The 21,427-nt window shown below is 38.4% G+C and overlaps 1 protein-coding gene across 9 annotated transcripts in view; it reads right to left on the bottom strand.

Moving 5' to 3' along the window:
- The window catches only part of SYT1 (synaptotagmin 1), a 608,923-nt gene that overhangs the window by 63,905 nt on the left and 523,591 nt on the right, over nucleotides 1-21,427 (bottom strand).

Raw genomic sequence — 21,427 nt, 5'->3', positions numbered from 1 at the left:
TATTAGTCAAACCATTCTAATTCTAGCAGTTATTTGTATATTAAGTATGAACAACCTGGATCTATACATAATTAGGTATTACAGATATTATAGAAATTTCCAAGGCCATCTAATAGGCATTTTAGCCTCTCTCCTAGCAACTATTATGTGGGCATTTCTTAAGACTCTATTGACATTATAAACAACTTTAAAAATAAATCTTAATTGACATCCCCAATAGAATGCACATAGAATATTTTGTGCATCATTCTTAATAAAATGCACATATAAAAAATGGAATAATACAGAATTGATTGAAGCTAGTTAGAATTATCCTCCAAATGTCTGCTCAGCTGACATAGTTGATATTTGAAATTATTTCTCTTGTTTTTACTTTTTACAGTAATTTCATTTGATAGGTGAGCTTTCTAAACCTTATTTAATTAAAGAAGTAATAAAACCATTGATTTTAAAAATATAAGAAAGCTTAGATGTCAGTTAAATTTTTTTCATTTGAGAAATTGATGCCTGGATAAGTTACATGACTTGCCCATAGCTGTGGTTCGAAATCATTGTATAATCATGACTAGAACTCACTGTGGTGTTTCTCCATTGAACGTTGGTAGAAAAAAGAGGCAGATGTTAACTTTAGAATTACCACTAATTTCCAACCCCTTCTCTGGGCCACTGCTGTCTCTGAAAATTACTACCTCTTCAAGCAACAGGGTATAATATGCAAAAATATTCCTTTTATGAAGGATATTAGCTAAAATATAAGAGGGTACAGATAGCAGAAGTGCTGACAGTGGAGATAATCTGCCTTTATCTCAGTTGCAGATATCTGCCGTGATTGTCATGTGTACTAACACATATGTCTAACAATCACACAGTCACTTCCTTCATCCCCTGCAGGCAGACATCTTTATGTCAACTGCATTCAGAATGACTCTATAAAATGCTGCAATAGGTTATTCTTCCAACAGCCTGTTTTTAATGTGTGGGGTTAATGTTGAGAGAGAAGTCAAAAAGGATGAGAAGGTAGAATTATAGAGACATTGACCATGAACAGGCAGTGGGAGAAGAGAGGGAGGAAGGGGTGGGGAGCTGGACGCTGGCGCGAGGCTACTCTGCATGGCACCCACAGAGCCAGGGCTCTGGAGACTCTGGACACAGACGCCTGGGAACTGCTACCCTCAGGAAAGGGTGCTGAGAATTTTTGTAAAACATTATTAGGTTTCAGAGACTAAGGCAGCAATAGTTATTTAAAGACTCAAACACTAGGGAATTTCAGGAATGCAGAGTAGTTATTAATGTTTTCAATAGGAGTATAACAGGAAAACAGTCCATGCAACAGAAAACAAAAAGGAGGAAAAAAAACTCCCAAAGACATATTTGGGGCAGAAATGTGGCTGTTTCTAAAGAAATCTTACTGTGAACTTTTTTTGGTTGGAAATGCATTGTTTTTAAAAAAAAAATATTATATATTTCTCTATAGATATATTTGGTTTGTCAAGAATCAAATACTTCTCTAAAGAGGGATGTGGCTCCTTTCTTTGGGAGTGGTTTAGAGCAATGTGGTTACCAGTGGTTACCAGCAGGGTGATGGACTAGAAACCCTTATGGGTTGACTCAAGGCCCAGGATGTAACAGTGCTGATTAAAGTAGCAGTCCTGACAGCACAAACTACATCAGAGACCGCGGCAGTGACGTTTGCCTGACTGTCTTAACCTTGGACTGGCCTGAGTTTCAGTAGCAAATTTTGTTTTCCTTTTGACTGCAGGGTTTTTCTAGCTTGTTCATGTAATGATAGGCCACTCTATCCACGCACTGAAAAGAGCTGGAAAAGCATGGTCTCTGAAGAGGCACGAGTTGTGTGCGCTCCCACCTAAGACACCAGTGCAGTCTGTTCTTGGCTTTCTTTCATTGAGTATGCCCATACATAACACATTTTTTCTGAAATAAAAAAAACCAGGTAATCGAATTAATACCCACGAGTGATTGATGCTCCCCTCGAATTGGTAACCTCAGCCTAATACATCAATTTATTCTAAAATACATAATTGTAGTCTGCATATGTAATCTAGCTTATACTTTTGCCATGACACCATTTGAACTCTAAATCTTGGCATTCTGCCACCAGTAATTTTGGTATCGTGACTTTAATTTTCATTGTGAGTGACTTTTTGGAGGGGTGCACATAAAGATTCAAGCTATGTTTTCAAGGCTAATCAGACTTGGAAAATCAGTGAATTATACATAAATCTTGATTGAGCACCCACACATAGACAACAAAAAGTACACAAAAAGTCCTGGAAATCCACTTCCAATAACTGATTTACATAGAACTGATTTTTGTCTTAGAGATTTGACGAAAAAGATTTTTGAACAGCTGCTTGTTCCACACGGAATCGCGGTTACCCACCCTGCCCTGTGGTCATTATACATTGCTTGGTAGGTATAACTCTTAGCGGAAAAGAGGAAACACTCAAACAACAATTCAAAGACGTCAGTATTAAACACTTACGTATAAACAGATTAGGAACACGATGTCTGTGTAACTCAGGAGAAGTCAATTAAACCTGTCATATAATAAGCAATGATGTCTTCTCACATCTGCCCACAAAACTGAATCATCTTTCATTTTTGTTTGCTGACAATGCTTCTACTCCAAGCTTGAAATGATGAGACTATGCATTAAAATCACCATGGCTCTAAGTATATGGTGTTCCAGAGCTCCCGGGATAGGGTAAAAAATGTTTGTCAAAACAACCCTGCAACTTAGCACCACAGCATCTTCGTCCGTAACCCATATGCTTAGGCAGTGTAAAGCCACTTAAGAATTTTTGCTGAACTCACATTTTACACGTCAGTGCCAAGCTGAATAATTTTTATACTTATACGAGATACAGGCCAGTCTGGCTACAGGGTCCCTGTAGATTGATAAAGTCTGCTTATTTTAATATGAATCTGTTCAGTTAGACTTGTTTTTGATATCCCAGCATTAGAGAATTAGAGACATGGAAGAGGCTGTCTAAAGATTTTTGGCATACAAATCGAATCCTATAAAATTTGGTTTCAATTTTGTATATAAAATATGTGTTATCAAAATGTTTACACAAAAGCTTATGTATGAGCAATTGCAATAAACATATGTTTAAGAGGTGGTTACTTAAATCTGGGTATTTTCAAAGCCTGGGGACTTTCAGTTGCTGTGTTAATAGTGTTAATTCAGCATTCAGCAAAAGATACAAACATGATACATATGGAGAGTTTGCTTCAACTTCTAAAACTCAATTCCCTTTATTTATGAAAAATCTTCCGTGTTAAAATGACCATCTCTCAGCTTACTCTCAATGTTAAATTTTCCAGAGGAGGGCAGATCCTCTAGTTGTATGACTATGACACAGAATTAAATAGAATTCTTTAATATAATTCTATTAAATTCTAGTTTCCATAGGGAATTCCCAAATAATAGGTATAATCCATAAGAGGTTATATTCTTAGGGATGTTGATCATAATTGAATAGTGTTCTGGAGAGGAATTCCTCTTGTTAGCTCATCAAAATAACAAAGATAAAGAAGGATTTGCATCTTTTGGAAAGGCACACATGCTTTTCCATGTTGATGAACTGAGAAATGCAATAGTTTATTTTCACGTGTCTGAGTAATCTAAGGATTCACTCCTTTATCAGATAGAAGATATTTGTTTTGTTGCAACAACAAAAAGCCTAATTTTAAAATTCTGATCATTTGATGGTGTGTTTTGTCTAACTGTAAATTCTGTGAGGGATGACAGCAACATGTTCATAAAGATTAGAGAAGCACAAAGAGGTTTATTTCCATTTGTTTTAGGAAAAACTCTTTCTGAATTGAAAAAATGGATATCTTGAATAGCCATCTGTACCACACGGACGTATTTTGTTCTTGTGCCATATTGAGCAGGGAGGGAGGAAATGGAAATCTGTGTTGTTTTTTTTTTTTTTTTTTCCGTAAAGCAAATTAGGACCTCTATTATGTTAGGAATAAATATTGCAAGAGCTCTGTTTAGGTGTGGATAAATTTCCCTTAGAGCATTCATAGTAGACACAGAACCAGATGATCGATAGTACCAAACAGCACACAGTCTACTGGGGAGAAAATCATATTTTATAAGCAGTTCAGATGAGCTTGCATTTCTACAATACCTGAATTTCTTTAGAAATTCCAAGAGGGGACTGCACTCTGACATTTATACTTCATCACAACCCAAGAATCGCTACTCAGTGTTTGGAGTAGAAATCATTTGCCATAGTGTTGAACCATTTTTTCCCCTTTGAATCCTTATAATCCCTTGTAACAGGGCTAAAAAGTGTTAGAACCATATCATCTTAAGATAAATCATTTCCAGAAGGGCAGAACACAGGTACATATTCAACTTTTTGATAAAGCTTCATGTTTCTTTGATTTCTTTTACTTCCTTTTCTTCTCTGAAGTCTCTAATTTTCTTTTTTTCCCCTTCTATAGATTCTTTACTATCTATGAGTAAACAGCAAGGAGAATTACCCCCGCCTCTCCTTTTCCAGGTAAAATAAGGGTGTTGGGAAAGAGTTTCTCAAGAGGATGTGGGTTTACGTACTTGTGAAAATAAATTTCCTGAGGTCAGAGTTCCTTCTAAACATTATCCAGAACTGTGTAGGACCTTAAATCCAAATTCTTAGGGGGAAAAGAATCTCTTGGGGAATGTAAGTGTAGTAAAGTGTCTGGTTGTCTCCTTTAGGAAGAAACTTACAGAGCAAGACAGGCAAAGACATCCCTTTCAGAAAACGCCTCCCACAGTGAGAACAGTCTCTGACTGTTCAGTCCCTTCCCTGAAGTAACAGACTCTGTGCCTGAGAATCTCTGTGTCCTATCCGTAGGAAGCTTTTCTCTAACCAGGAGTGGGTACCTTGACAACTTGAATGAAAAGCGCGTTGACTAAAATGATCTTAATAAGCATGCCTCATGACCTTCCTCCCCTGTGGTCTCATCAGTGGTCAATAAACTGGACTCATGATCCTCAATTCTTGCAGAAAAACCCATCTGTCAGAGAAGTAATTACCCAGCTAGAGGTATGCCCCTCTGAGGTGAAGCCCAGGAATCATTATAATACTCTGTAATTAGTGCTTATTATTTGATCCTTTCACGTCAGTGGTAGCAGCAAGAAAGTGCCCCTCCGCTGGACGTTCCTATCATAACAAGGCACAGAGAATATTCATGTAAAAGCTTTGCATTGTCTTCATCTTCCTTGCCATGGCAACTTAGAATCAGCTTGCTTCCAAGCAATTTGTAGCTCAACTTGCTCCCTTGACCGCAGACAGCAGACCTGCATTTCATCCAGGAGTATTGAAATCTTTAGCCTGACAACAGGTATCGGTATTATCCTGACAAAGACCTGTATGCTAAGCTCCTCATTTTTCTTTACAGGGACCAGTAGTACTTTCAGGGCTTGTTCTTGGCAGATGTTACTCTAACAGAAATTCAGAAATCAAATCCCGATTCGAAGCCCCTGCCATGCTGCGTGCTGAGATGGGGAGTGAGCACATGCTGCTGCGTCTCAGTCGGCCCTGTTACCTGGACTTTGGCTTTTGTTGCGCGGTGCTTTGTAACCACACTGGTCTTCTGTCTTCTTCAAGGGGCTCTGATAAGGAATATCTGATTATAAGAATTTGAGACAGTCTCAACTGCGGGCTTTTACAAAGTTGAAATATGCAGTTTTACCTTTGAAGGAAGGATAGGTTACTTTGGGGAGAGCAAAAGAAAAGCACCTGTAATCCTTCAAAGGAAAACCAACGCTGTTGTGTTTTAAAGTAGAAATCAGGGAATTCAGAATAACGGTATTATAGCTTAATACAGGCCATTGATCTTCCATTTTTCAAGAAATGAAAGCTATTAAATCCTGAGAAAGTATGGTGCGGTAGCTAAGGGCATAGGCTTTAGATGACTTAGGTCTCTAAGCCATAGTTATCTCAACTGCAAAATGTTGATAATGATAGTATATATTTCCTAGAACTGCCATTGGAGTCATGGGGTAAAGACTGTCGAGTGTTGAGCACGCAGTAAGCGCAGACTTCTAGTCCTGCCACCTATTTCAATCAGACTGCATGGTGTCACACGCTGGTGCCAATCCTCGTAGGGGTAGCATTCTGGGACGCACACGCACTGCTCTATCTTAGAAATCCTACATATGGGGGTTGCTTAAGCAGGTCCGGGACACTTGGGCTTTCGAATCTGGGTGCCAGGAGATAATAGGGTTGAGGGGGAAACATCTGGCAAAGTTCCACTTGGGGGAACTGTAAGGGAGGCTGCTTCTAGTTCTGCTAAACAAGCCATCTTCACTTTTAGGAAAGCACTTGTTAGACGTCGGGTGCAGAGAGAGGAGTGACAGGTATTTACTGATTGAATAAAGGAGCCACGTGAATAAACACGCTTGAGGAACACATTTCAAATCATATCCATCCAAAGAGTGTCTCTAAACTCCCAGCTCTGTCTGTCTTTCAGAGTATGCTAATTATTTCCTGCTGTTAATATCTGCTCAAAAGCTCCAAATGACAGGTGCCGTTACATCCTCAATTTTTGGGGGAGTTGAAGGAGTGTTATAAGAAATGCCAGGATTAGAGTTAAAATCTTACTTTAGAAGACTCCATCTGCTATGAAAATTAAAGTAAAATAGGCCAACTTGAAGTTTCCCAAAGAGGTGATATTGATTCCAGAAAGGGGTTTTAGATTCATCCATCAGGAAGCACGACCCAAGTAGAGTTAGAAGGTGGGGTCTGCGTGACTGGTTCAGTCATTTCCCTCTCTGCTGTGAACCTGGTGAGGTGTGTGACTTCCTCACGCCGTCTTGTCAATGGGGTAAATAAGACCTGTCTCGGGTCTCTCGTGATAAGATGCCAGACTGCATGTAAACTGTTAGGCACCGCCGGTGGAAGACCTTTAATAATGGCTATTTTTAAAATTGTTATATTTCCTTTGTGTACTTTTAGTATTCTCTTAGTAAACATGCTTTTCAAAGATAGAGTTGTACTAGATGATTCTGTACACAGATATATCTATGATTAATATATTAAGAAGCAAAAGACACAGCAGAGAGATTTATTTGAAATCACAGCTTTTCAAGGTGTTTGATATTGAGTTTGGAAATAAGGATTTCAACCATTCCAAAAGCTTGGGCTAACTAGGACTTTCCATAAAACATCAGGAGGCTTTACGTGGCTTTACTGTATTATTATGTAGTTTAGACTGCTCTTTGAGATTTTAAGATAATTATCCACTCCCTTTAGTATTTTCAGAGTCCTCTAAGGACTCCTTAGAATGGTACACAGTTCGCACCTCCCAGTAACCTTCAAAAGAGCCAATTTTCCTTATTCTTTGAAAATGTACATGTCATTATCCAGAATATTTTCAACTGAGTTTTAAAAAAATGGCAGGGTTTCATTTTGTGGCAGTCTTGCTAACCTAATTAAGTAATCAAGTGATTTGTTATTTCAAGCACCATCCCATTGTCTTGCCTGCATTTTGATTAATTTTCTAAAAGATTTCTCTGCTGATATGCTTATTGGGTCTGAGGACCATTTATGAAACCATAATCTCAGAACTGAAAATGAGGATGTAACTTATCAGAAACATGACAAGGACACTAGAATTAAATTCATTTCTTTTCTCAGGAGGAAATTACCATGGAAGGATGTGGAAGGTAATTCCTTCTATATCCAGATCTTCAACTCCCACCCCCATTTTGAAAATAAACATTTTGACCCAAGCCCAATTTTTAAACATGCACTCCTTTTTGTTTTGACTTCAGAAGCCACTATCGTGACTTCCACAGATTTCCTAGTCTCTTTATGCAAGTAATTGATGTAAGAGCTTTCCCAATGTGGGCTGTTAAGTTCATCTAATGACCATTTTTAGTCATGATATTTGGTGCTTCCCCAAGTGGGGTCCTTAGCTTGGATGTGTGTGTGGGCATTCTAGCATATTCCTTGAGTTAATCACTGCTGATCTGAATTCCAATCTTTATACTTGTGTTCTTGGCATGAGTTCATGATTTAATGCTAGCTTTTCATCAAAAGCATGTGCCCAACTGTGGGTCATGTTTTCTTTTTTATAGCCAATGGGATTAATAAATTGTGCTTTTGACCTTCACAAGTGGTTCTTAGGTTGGAATGGTGTGACAATCACTGCCAAATCAGAACCTAGACTTGCTTTCAGTGCCTCATAAGCTTTATTAAACTAACATCTCATCAATTCTTTTAAAAACAGTTTCTTTACAAATACATTTCTGTAAATTTACTTAATAGACTATATAGCCCTTCCTCTTTAGTAGTAAGAACCAAAAAGATTGCTTCCAATGGACTCTTTCTCTTGGAGCATTAAGAGTTGCTATTTGTGTCACAGATTATAAAACAGTAGAAGTTTCTTGAAGCTAGGTCATTCTTGTGATATTTTTGAAGGTTGCTGGATCTGTCCCGGAGACAGGTATGGGCCAGTAAACTAGGCTTGGATTGGAAGGATTTCATAAAGGAATTAAGCCTTGAACACATTCCAGTTAGTGAGGAAAAGATTTATAGGGGAAATGAAATCTGAATTTGATCATCTGAGAGACAGGTATTGATATCTTCAGTATGGTGTGTGGCATAAGAAGTAATGCAAATCTAGGATGAGGATTACATGTGAGGATGAGAGTAAATTCCATGGCTAATGGCCTGTGTTTTCTATAGTTTTTAGTGGCTTTCAGAGTGAGATGATACGAAGAACGAGAAAGATACTCTAGCCAATAACTTTGAAATGTTCTTGATGGGATAAACACCTAGGAGTAACTGGTCATGGTTGAGATGAAGAAAAGGCAGATTTAAAAGTTAAATGGAATAGCAAGTTATAACTTTGGTTAAAGACGTACTGGATCTCTCCATTTGTTCTAATTGGTATCATAAATTAAACATGTTCCAGAGGAAGCCCATGCTGTCCACCCTCCCTGAACCTGACCTGTGCAGATTTCCCCACCCCAGGGCTCAGCAGCTCCATTCTTCATTTCTCAGGCCAAAATCCATGCCCTCATCTCTAGCTCCTCACTCTTCCATTGACACAAATCCTGTTGGCACTTCTTTCAAAATATATTCAGACTCTGACCACTTAAACAGTCCCATTTTCATTTTTCTCCTAAAAACTGATTATCTAATACACTTTGTAGTTTACTCATTTATCTTGTTTAGTGTTTCTCTCCCTCTCTAGAATATCAGCCTCATGAAAGAGAGTTGACTCTTATTCACTGCTCTATCCTTAGCCTCCAGAACTGCCTAGGATATAGTGTGCATGCCCAGTCCCTTCAGTCGTGTCTACCTCTCTGTGATCCTGTGGACCGTAGCCTGCCGGGCTCCTCTGTCCATGGGATTCTCCAGGCAAGGATACTGGAGTGGGTTGCTGTGCCCTTCTCCAGGGGATCTACCCAACTCAGGGATCGAACCTGCATCTCTTACGTCTACCTGTATTGGCAGGAGTGTTCTTTACCACTAGGGCCACATGGGAAGCCCAAGGACATAGTAGGCATGCTTTATTTTTATGATCAACGAACAGGTAAAACTGTTATGGAAGAAGGGACAGCACATACTAGATTTAATTGATTCAGCAGCAATTTTTGTGTACTTACTCTGTGCCTACTTGAATATTCAAATATTTAAATCTTGTGTATATAGTATACATTTCACCAAAATGCTAAGTTAGCCTTAGGATTTGGGATAAAATCTATACTATATATCATAGAATACATATACATAATATACTTAGATTTATAGAATATATATTTATGGCAATGAATTATTTATATATATATATATATATATATCTCCCCACTTATTTGGGTTGACAAGTTAGTAACTGAAAATTTATAAAATCTCAGGGATCTCATTACATTTGAACAGAATCTTCCCGGAAAGAACTCATTTTTAGAAATAGAATTAAATTGTCTTCTCACATACACTCTTTTCTGTTTAGTTTTAGTCAAGACTGGAGTGATGACGAAATGGGTGTTAGAATGTAATTATAAGCTCTCCTGAGAGAATGACAGCAGTTTTCTAAATAACAGATTAGTTTGTTGTATAAATTGTATAGCATTTTATCATCCTGGATATTCTCAGTTTGTTAATCTTAAAGGACTGTAGAACTAAAAGGAGAGAGGGAACTAAGTTGTTTTTATTATAAAATAATAACTATGGGCCAATGTGGATTTTCAAAATTAATGCCATCATATAAAAAAATCTTTTATTTTTGAATAAAATATCACAAAGACAAATTTTAACATACAATTATATACACTGTGTACCAATTCCAAATACATGTAATAGTATTTTAAAGTGACACTGAGATATCAATGTGATCTTACCTCAAGGTTGAGTCTATCAGAAACAGTCTTATTTGGTTCTTCTTTCTACTAAGGAGGATGGACTATATAGTCATTAAGTTAGTTTACAGTAATGTATTTAGAAAGAAAATAATTATTTTTAAAGAATTCATTGAGAGGTTAGTTTAATAAAGTTTATGAAGCACTAAAAGCAATCAAATCAAGGTTGACTGATTCATTTTGTATGATAAAGAATAAAATTTGTGGAGTGAACATTTTATGGCATGCTTTTGAATTTTTGAAATGTATTTTCCAATATATTATTTGCAACTGGTTGCAGAAGTATATGACTTTGAACAGTAAATACATTTTGTTTAATCTAATAGTGGCGTTTGCTATTGAAAAAAAATGCTATCATATGTAAAGGAGGTTAGATTTCGAGATGCAGTCATGATTTCTTGGAAAATAGAAGGATGACGGAAACTGAGGATCAAGCTTTTTAAAATCTGTGTGGCTTAAATAGTCCTATGAGTTTTTGTACTTTATCCTATCCCTAGAAGTTGTCAGTAAATAAGTAAGTGTTAGTTGCTCAGTTGTGTCTGACTCTGCCATGTCATAGACTGTAGCCCGCCAGGCTCCTCTGACCATGAAATCCTCCAGGTGAGAATACTGGAATGGGTTGCCATTTCCTAGACTTTTTTCTAGTTAGGCCATTATTACCTATACACATAGTAAAGAAAATAAAGTGGTGAAGAATTCAGCTCTTCAGAAAGTAAAAATATCAAACATGTTCTATGAATATCTCTAAAAGGATAGATTTAACAGTGCATGGCACAGAGTTGGTGCTCAGTAGACATGTAATGAATAAATGAACTTGAATAATAAAAACAGTTTGTGTAAAAAAACCAACATGGATTTTATTGCTTTATGGTTTGCCCTGGAACAGGAGTCCTAGAAATCTTGTGATTAGATAAATCATATATAATATAACATATGTGTTATGGTATCAGGTAGTGAAATATAAAGGATTTTTGGCAGTTTAACAGGAAGTCTGCATCATTTGGATCATTCATTAAATGGGCCATTTGTCACCTTATTTCTGAGTTTAAGTTAAGACGTTAGCTTTATGCATTGTGCTTTTGGGAAGATACTGCTTCATTTCAAGTTTAGTGCAATATAAGCTAGAAAATTGCCTATTTAGATTAAAAAAAATTCTTGAAGGAAATGCATCTCAGTAGAAGAAGTGGGGGGATTCATGTACCAAAATGTAATCAGAACTCTTTCAGAAAAACAAACTTGTTATGGATAAGATAGTTGTTCAGTTCAGTTCAGGCGCTCAGTTCAGTTCAGAGTTGTGTCCAACTCTTTGCGACCCCATGGACTGCAGAATGCCAAGCTTCCCTGTCCTTCACTATCTCCCAGAGTTTGCTCACACTCATTTCCATTGAGTCAATGATGCCATCTAACCATCTCATCCTCTGCTGTCCCCTTCTCCCCTCGCCTTCAATCTTTCCCAGCATCAGGGTCTTTTCAAAAGAGTCAGCTCTTTGCATCAGGTGGCCAAGGATTAGAGTTTCAGCTTCAACATCAGTCCTTCCAATGAATATTCAGGACTGATTTCCTTTAGGATGGACTGGTTGGTTCTCCTTGCAGTCCAAGGGACGCTCAAGAGTCTTCAGCACCACAGTTCAAAAGCATCAATTCTTCAGCACTCAGCTTTCTTTATATTCCAACTCTCACATCCATACATGACTACTTGAAAAACCATAGCCTTGACTAGATGGACCTTTGTTGGCAAAATAATGTCTCTGCTTTTTAATATGCTGTCTGCTGCTGCTGCTGCTAAGTCGCTTCAGTAGTGTCCGACTCTGTGCGACCGCAGAAATGGCAGCCCACCAGGTTGGCCATAACTTTTCTCCCAAGGAGTAAGCATCTTTTAATTTCATGGCTGCAGTCACCATCTGCAGTGATTTTGGAGCCCAAGAAAATAAAGTCTGTCACTGTTTCCACTATTTCCCCATCTATTTGCATGACGTGATGGGACCGGATGCCATGATCTTAGTTTTCTGAATGTTGAGCTTTAAGCCAACTTTTTCACTCTCCTCTTTCACTTTCATCAGGAGGCCCTTTAGTTCCTCTTCACTTTCTACCATAAGGGTGGTGTCATCTGCATATCTGAGGTTATTGATATTTCTCCCAGCAATTTTGATTCCAGCTTGTGTTTCTTCCAGCCCAGGGTTTCTCATGATGTACTCTCCATAGAAGTTAAATAAGCAGGGTGACAATATACAGCCTTGACGTACTCCTTTTCCTATTTGGCACCAGTCTCTTGTTCCATGTCCAGTTCTAACTGTTGCTTCCTGAACTGCATGCAGATTTCTCAAGAGGCAGGTCAGGTGGTCTAGTATTCCCATCTTTTGAAGAATTTTCCAGAGTTTGTTGTGGTCCACACAATCAAAGGCTTTGGCATAGTCAATAAAGCAGAAGTAGATATTTTTCTGGAACTCTCTTGCTTTTTTGATGATCCCACGGATGTTGGCAATTTGATCTCTTGTTCCACTGCCTTTTCTAAAACCAGCTTGAACATCTGGAAGTTCACAGTTCACGTACCATTGAAGCCTGGCTTGGAGAAATTTGAGCATTACTTTAGTAGTGTGTGAGATGAGTGCAATTGTGTGGTAGTTTGAGCATTCTTTGGCATTGCCTTTCTTTGGGATTGGAATGAAAACTGACCTTTTCCAGTCCTGTGGCCACTGCTGAGATTTCCTAATTTGCGGCATATTGAGTGCAGCACTTTCACAGCATCATCTTTCGGGATTTGGAATAGCTCAACTGGAATTCCATCACCTCCACTAGCTTTGTTCATAGTGTTGCTTCCTAAGGCCCACTTGACTTCACATTCCAGGATGTCTGGCTCTAGGTGAATGATCACACCATCATGGTTATCTGGGTCGTGAAGATCTTTTTTGTATGTTTTGTATATTTTTGCCACCTCTTCTTAATATCTTCTGCTTCTGTTAGGTCCATACCATTTCTGTCCTTTATCGAGCCCATCTTTGCATGAAATGTTCTCTTGGTATCTCTAATTTTCTTGAAGAGATTACTAGTCTTTCCCATTCTATTGTTTTCATCTATTTCTTTGTATTGATGGCTGAGGAAGGCTTTCTTATCTCTCCTTGCTCTTCTTTGGAACTCTGCATTCAAATGGGTATATCTTTCCATTTCTCCTTTGCTTTTCACATCTCTTCTTTTCACAGCTATTTGTAAGGCCTCCTCAGACAGCCATTTTGCCTTTTTGCATTTATTTTTCTTGGGGATGGTCTTGATTCCTGTGTCCTGTACAATGTCACGAACCTCCGTCCATAGTTCATCAGGTGGTCTATCTATCAGATCTAGTCCCTTAAATCTATTTCTCACTTCCACTCTATAATCATAAGGGATTTGATTTAGGTCATGCCTGAATGGTCTAGTGGTTTTCCCTACTTTGTTCAAAAATGACAGAATGGTTTCTGTTCGTTTCCAAGGCAAACCATTCAATATCATGGTAATCCAAGTCTATGCCCCCATCAGTAATGCTGAAGAAACTGAAGTTCTATGAAGACCTACAAGACTTTCTAGAACTAACACCCAAAAAGATGTCCTTTTCATTATAAGGCACTGGAATGCAAATGTAGGAAGTGAAGAAACACCTGGAGTGACAGCCAAATTTGGCCTTGGAGTACAGAATGAAGCAGGGTAAAGGCTAATAGAGTTTTGCCAAGAGAACTCACTGGTCATAGCAAACACCCACTTCCAACAACACAAGAGAAGACTCTACACATGGACATCACCAGATGGTCAACACCAAAATCAGACTGATTATATTCTTTGCAGCCAAAGATGGAGAAGCTGTATACGGTCAGCCAACACAAGACCAGGAGCTGACTGTGGCTCAGATCATGAGCTCCTTATTGCCAAACTCAGACTTAAGTTGAAGATAGTTGTTTAGAGGACGAGTAATCATTTTTTTCTCAATGCCCTTGTCCCAAATTTTAAATACATGTTTCAACATACTTATCCTTGCAACACAAGAAGCATATATGGACTGTGATAGAATGACAAGGTAGGAGAAGGTTGGCCTTGATGGAATTGTTTCATTTATTCCTTAACTACATTTGTGTACCTGCTCTGTCCAACATGATGTTAGGCACTTGGTGTACATTGGTAATAACATGTTCCTGTAAGCCAGAGGGTCATCAGTCCAACAACCAGCTAGCAATGACTAATGTTATCAGTGAAACCACCAGCAATAAGGGAAGCAAATAATGAAAAATAGCAAATGCTAGGGGAAGAATTCAGAGAAGGCAATGGCACCCCACTCCAGTACTCTTGCCTGAAAAATCCCATGGGTGGTGGAGCCTGGTGGGCTGCAGTCCATGGGGTCGCTAAGAGTTGGACACAACTGAGTGACTTCACTTTCCCTTTTCACTTTCATGCATTGGAGAAGGAAATGGCAACCCACTCCAGCGTTCTTGCCTGGAGAATCCCAGGGACGGCAAAGCCTGGTGGGCTGCCGTCTATGGGGTCGCACAGAGTCAGACATGACTGAAGCGACTTAGCAGCAGCAGCAGCAGCAACAGGGGAAGAATTATCTTTGTTTTTCTTTTGCATTATAGTTTATTACAAGATTCTGAATATAGTTCCCTTGCTATACAGTGGGACCTTGTTATCTTTTTTATATATAGTTGCTTTTATCCACTGGGATGGTAAAGAACCTGCCTGCAGTGTGGGAGACCCAGGTTTGATCCCTTGGAAAAGGGACTAGCTACCCAGTCCAGTATTCTTGCCTGGATAATTTCATGGACAGATGAGCCTGGGTGGAGGGTACAGTCCAGGGGGCTGCAAAGAGTCAAAAACAACTGAGTGACTAACACTTTAAGTTTGGTATCCACTAATCCTAAACCCCTAACTTACCCTCCTCTTGTCTTTCCCCTGTGGTAACCATGCTGGTCAGAATGGCCATCATGAAAAAGTCTACAAATACTAAACGCCAGAGAGGGTTCAGAGAAATGGGAACTGTTTTTACATAGGAATTTACATTCTTACCTCCTATACTGTAGGTAGGGGTGTAAATTAGTACAATTACTATGGGAAATAGTATAGAGATTCCTTAAAAAAAATTAGAGTTGTGCCATGATCCAGCAGTCCTATTCCTGGGCATATATCTGGAGAAAAACTGTAATTCGAAAAGATCCATGCACCCCTGTGTTCAGAGCAGCACTATTTACAACAGCCAAGATGTGCATGCTCAGTCACTTCAGGCGTGTCCAACTCTTGTGACCTTATGGACTTCGGCCCATCAGGCACCTCTGTCCATGGGGATTCTCCAGGCAAGACTATTGGAGTAGGTTGCTATGCCCTCCTCCAGGGGATCTTCCAGCCCCAGGGATAGGACCTACATCTCATATCTTTCACATTGGCAGGTGGATTCTTTGCTGCTCGCACCACTTGGGTAAGCCGAGACATGATAGCAACCTAAATGTCCATCGACAGATGAATGGATAAAGATGTGTGTGTGTGTGTGTGAGAGAGAGAATATTACTCATTCCAGAATTCCCCACTGTTGATTATTCCAACGCAAACTCCCTGCTTAGACCCATCAATGTTTCCCTAGCACTCTGAGAGCATAAAGTTCTAGTCCCTTGATCCTGCTTTGCCTCTCTCTAATTCATTGCTCATTCTCTGCTGTAGCATTTTCATCACACTTGCCCATGGGTTTCACACAGACGTGCCTTTGCTCACACTATGCTTAGGCCTGTCCTGAGCGTCATAACCCCTCACCCAGTTCTTTCTTCAGGAAGCCCTCATGAACACACACAGTAGAGGTTATCTTCCCTTTCTCTGGCCTCAGGGCTACTGAAATTACTGCCCTTGGACCAAATCTGGCTGCTGTATTTTTTTGGAGGAGTCGGGCATGAACTAAAGAGGTTTTTACATTTTTAAAAGTTGGAAAAGAATTTAAAATATTCCATGAGATGTAAAATTATATGAAATCAAATGTCAGTGTCCCTAAGTAAAGTTTTATTAGAGGATTGTGACCTCTATTCCTAACATATTGTCTATGGGTGTTTGTGTTACAGGGGCAGAGTTGAATAGTTCCAAGAAACCAAGTGGCTTGCAAAGCCTGAAATATTTATCTTGCAGTCTTGCAAAGTCTGAAATATTTCTCTCATTCGCTAGTTAATAAATTACAATGCATTGCCCGCCTGGTTAATGAATAATCGATTTTTTTTTAAGGAAGGAAAATTGAAACAACATGATATAATATCTTCTGTGGTAAAAGAAAAGAAAGGAAAAGAAAATGTAGTATGATTGGTAGATTTTTGGCATATAAACTGGAGACTTAGTTTTCTGTGGTCTTCAGTGTAGAGTTAAATGTTCTCCATAGGGAAGAAAATATTAGAATTTCTTGTTTTATTTATTTTTTTTTCTTCTAAGAATAAGACCAGGTTAGAGATTTACAAAGATTTGAGGTACAGAACCATGTGGCGCCTTTGTTTGGGCATGATCCACGGGCAGTGTTCAGGGCTCCTGTGGGGGCCGTGGGGGCTCACAGTGGAGGCGGGGGCGCCTGGGGACCCTTGCTTGGCTTGCTTATTTGCTTGCTGTGTTCTGCTATGTACTGGAGTTTATGTGAATTAAGTTATACTTATTTATGGATTATATTTAATTTTAGCCAAACTAATCCTCACAAAATGAGCATATTGCTTAAAATGATTCTTGAAAAATGAAGGTGACTTAAACTTGATAATGCAAATATATTTTACATGAGTAAAAAATAAGAATGTGACAGAACTGGTGGTTTCTAGAGTGAGCTCAGTGTCAGACATAGAGGTAAAAATGATCTATTTCACATTAGAGAAGTGGCCAAAAATCTTTTTTTTTTTTTTAATATCAGAAACTGATTTGTATTTACTGTGAATCTCAATTCATAGTAAATATTGTGACTTTGTGAGGTATTTTTTCAAATTTGACACTTCTTTTTAGAACTAAGTGAAATAAACGTGTGAATTCCTGTGTCACAAGGTTAAAACAATATTTTCAATTGAGGCATATTTACTGACAGTAGTTATGGTAATAACATTGAAAGGGAGAATTATGTTTTTGTCTTTCATAAATGTAAAATGTGTATTTTATTTTTGCATAGGTTTTACTTTTTTATTTTTAAAGAAGTTCATAATGTTCATTTTATATTACTATAATAGTAGATGTATAAAATTTATAAACCTACAATAAACATGCAAGAAGAATGTGCTCCAGAAGTCTTACTAATTAGAAATCTTAAAATTGGTGTTATTAGACAATTCATTATTAGACAATGTCATTATTAGACAATTGTAAGCTGCTTAAACATTGATTGTAAAGAAGGGATAGCTTCTCCTCAGTCCTGTTCTCACTTTGATCTTCATAAAATATTTAATTGGCTTGTAAATAATTTTTTTTGAAAAAACATTTGTTTGAGAAGAATTGCTTATAACTCTGAAGCTAGAGTCTACGGACACTGGGTGAGGGAAACCTTTAATTTCATACCTTGTTGTTTTTTCCCTAATAAATAGAATTTTTATGCTTCATTCTTTTTGAGACTATAGACTCCATATGGGGATGGACCATGTCTATTTTATTGACTGAATCTTGAGTACCCAGTGTAGGGCTTAGCCCGATGGTGATTGACTTGCTGATTATCTCTGACTTTAAAACCAGTAACAAGGAAGAGTGAGGTGAGGACCTGATCGTGTTGGACTTTCTCCCTCTCACAGGGCGACAACACATCTTGGACTGAGAAAGTGACTTAGCCTGGGAAATAAAATTTAAAATCTTCTTGTTGAAGGAATCCTCCTGTATAATCAGTAGTGTAATGTTAGTTCACGCTATTTTATACATCATTTGTTTTTTCAGACATACTGTCAACCTTCCAGAGGTTTGTTCTACATTTCCTAGTCATTCTATAAATCTACAGTGTTTTAGACTACCAGGATGGGCTCAGTTGAAGGAAATAACTACAGTATTATGCCTAAAGATGCTGTCCTTTCTATGATAGCGTAATAGGTAATCTGAGGAGTGTCAGTCGTTAGAATTGCACAGTGTCATAGCTGGGCTGTGCTAATGTTCATCTATGTGTATAATTGTAATCTGGATACTTTTATTGTGACACAATGTGTTCAGTTCAACTTTTGATTCAGCTCACCTCAGTTCATATTATAAGCCCAATATGGAAGGATAAAATGAAACATTTGCATTTTCATTTTATTTCAACCCTTATGGGGCCCTACTTCAGGCAGTGCTAGATGATGGCCACACAGAAATGAATTTAGTCAGGTCTCTGGTGAAAGGAATTCAGAGAGAGCCACAGACACCTACAACGTGTGATAAGTCATGCATGGTAAGGGATAACTCTGGTGTGCCGTGGGAACAGAGAGAAAGGGATAAACAGAGTGCCTGGTGGCCCTAATGATAAAGAACTCAGTCTCGTGAATGGGGAAAGGCATTTATGGGACACCCTCAGACAGACAAGCCTGTGTTCATGAAATGCATGGACAGTACGAGGTAAAGACCAACGATGATGGGACTAGGATAATGGGGAAGTTTCCTGGAGAAGCACAGACTTAAATTGCTTCCACTCAGGCTCATTGGTTTTGCTCTTCTTGTGACTTTGTGCCAAACTGAAAAGAGGAGGAGTGAAAAAGAAAGGCAAAGGAAGCTTCTTAGCTCACACCTCTGAGGCACGACTTCTGAAATGATTAAAGGAAATTAAAACTGCCCAGGGACTCACTGGCTGCGTGTGACTGCCTTCCCACTGGGAAGCCGCAGCTCTGTTTCATGCCTGCTCTCTTCTGTATTATGTAAACTTGTGAACACTAGCCTTTTCCCTCTTCCCTGGATCTTTCTTTTTCTTTTTTAGTTGGAAAGACCATAAATTCCTTCAGGACATTATTTTCCAGCAGAAATAAGACACACACACACACACACACACACACACACACACAAGAATAAAGAGCAGCTTCTCTTTTGTTGTTCATGAGGACGTTCACTGTTTATCTGTGAAGTCTCAGGCATTTGCATGTGTTGGCATTTGCAGGCACAGTTGGACATCATTACTTTGTCAAAATAATCTATAGAGGGTATTAATTGTGAGTCAACTGATCATTTTGCAGCTCAAAAGCATTTATTATCTTCTGCGGTTGAGGTTTCTAGGTTTGGGGATTATGGCCAATTGAAATTAGTGTGCATCGTCTAGACAGTGGAATGTAGTTGGTAAGCAGACAAGCTTAGGTAACAGACGCAGCTGGGTGAGGAGCTGGAACCTGACTTCATTCCCTCTGTGACCTACAGCAAGTCTATTAATTTTACAAGCTTTTGTTTCCTCATTTGCATATGGGGAGAATCTTGACCTCATGGGATTAGGATGAAACAAGACCAAAAGTAGCATTGGCTAGATTATAGGATCCTCCTCATCATCAGTGGTAGTCCTCCATTCTCATTTTTTTATGGAAAAAAAAATACTGGTGGTTGGTGGGGATAAATGTGTTTTTAATAGATACACTCTTCCATGTGCTAATAGAGCTTTAGGCTGAGCATGATCATTAGAGCTTCAGTTATCACCTAGAATGAGACAGTCTTAGGAGATGGGGCGTCAACCTGTTAAATCCCTCCAAACCTTTGGCAGTGAGTCAGGCACCATTTCTGACCCAATGTTCTGCTAAGCTTGCCTTTAAGCCTTTGATTAGGTGCTGAAATGGAACTGACTATGAATCTCCACTGCATATACCCATGATTCCTGTTCAGATCTTCAGAGTTAACAAGAGTAAGTTCAATTATTTCCCCATGTATTTGCAGGTAGGTAACATACTGTCCTCTCTAAGTCTGTTCTTTCGTAGCTTTAGCATCTCCAATTCCTTGAATGGTTCCTTAACTGAGACTGGATCTGCCTTCTACATGACTGATTTCCCTCCAAATTTGCTTCAGAAAGTTAATATCTGTCCTCTTAACTGTGCTTCCAGAAACTAATGCGGTATTCCAGATTTCTCAGTGTAGAGTACATAAGCTGTGTTGCCAGAGTCTCATCTTTGAAATGTATAATCTCAGTTGGTAAGAAAATTATACAGCTGTTTTTACATTTCAAATTAAATGGAAATTTAAATGGTTAGGGAGGTAATGACAGGACCCATCCATACCAACAGAGGTCAAACATAAAAATCTTTGTGCACATGGACCCACTCAAGATGAAAAAAAAAAAAAACATCCCATTCCTATATCTTGTTTGCAAGCAAATGTTAAGTTCTAGTAGCTTTTAAAACTGGTTTCTCTTATAGCATTAAAGATGGCTAACCTAGTTTTGATTAAAAAATTTTTCAAGTGGTGATTTTAAGAATGAAAATCTATATGCTGTAATTATGTGGGAAGGTAATTTGAAAGCTGTATCTATTTATATATAAAAATCTGTAAATTTAATTTGGTTTAAGGATAGCATCTTCAGTTTTGGACTGAACTTACGTAATACTTTAATTCTATTGTGTTGAATATTATTCCAGGAATACTAAATATATCTTGATTTAAAAAAAAATAAAAGCAGCCCTGATCGAAATAGGTTTGTGGTAAGTTTTTAAACGTGAGAATCAAGCTGGAATGTACCTCCTAATCTTGTGTTTATATCTGTCTTGGCATTCTGTGAAGCTCTGACACTTTTTATCCCTGGAATATAGATAGTCTTCAGGTTTTTAGCTTTACAGAAAATGCTTCCTAAGCAATGGGTTTAACCTTGGGTCAGGCTAGCTAGCTTGAGAGAGGCACAGTTCAAAGTTACTGATGTAGGCAAATTTAGCGATTAAATAACAAATCAAAGTGACATAGAGGGATCATCTCTACTATAGCACAATTCTTCACATTTCTTCACTACTTTCTTAGTATTTTATCTGAGCTGCTTTTCCTGTTGGTAGGTAGAACCATTCATTTGATGTAAGGTGAAGGCTGCAGAGTAGAAGCATAATCCAACCAGAGTGTTCCCCATTTTTTAAAATGCCAGGATGGCCCCAACCTTGGGGATATGTTTGATACAGAAAA

This window comes from Bos taurus, chromosome 5, assembly GCF_002263795.3.
Source record: "Bos taurus isolate L1 Dominette 01449 registration number 42190680 breed Hereford chromosome 5, ARS-UCD2.0, whole genome shotgun sequence".
Lineage (NCBI taxonomy): Eukaryota > Metazoa > Chordata > Mammalia > Artiodactyla > Bovidae > Bos > Bos taurus.
Note: the sequence above shows the minus strand (reverse complement) of the source record. Positions and strands in the feature narration are given on the sequence as shown.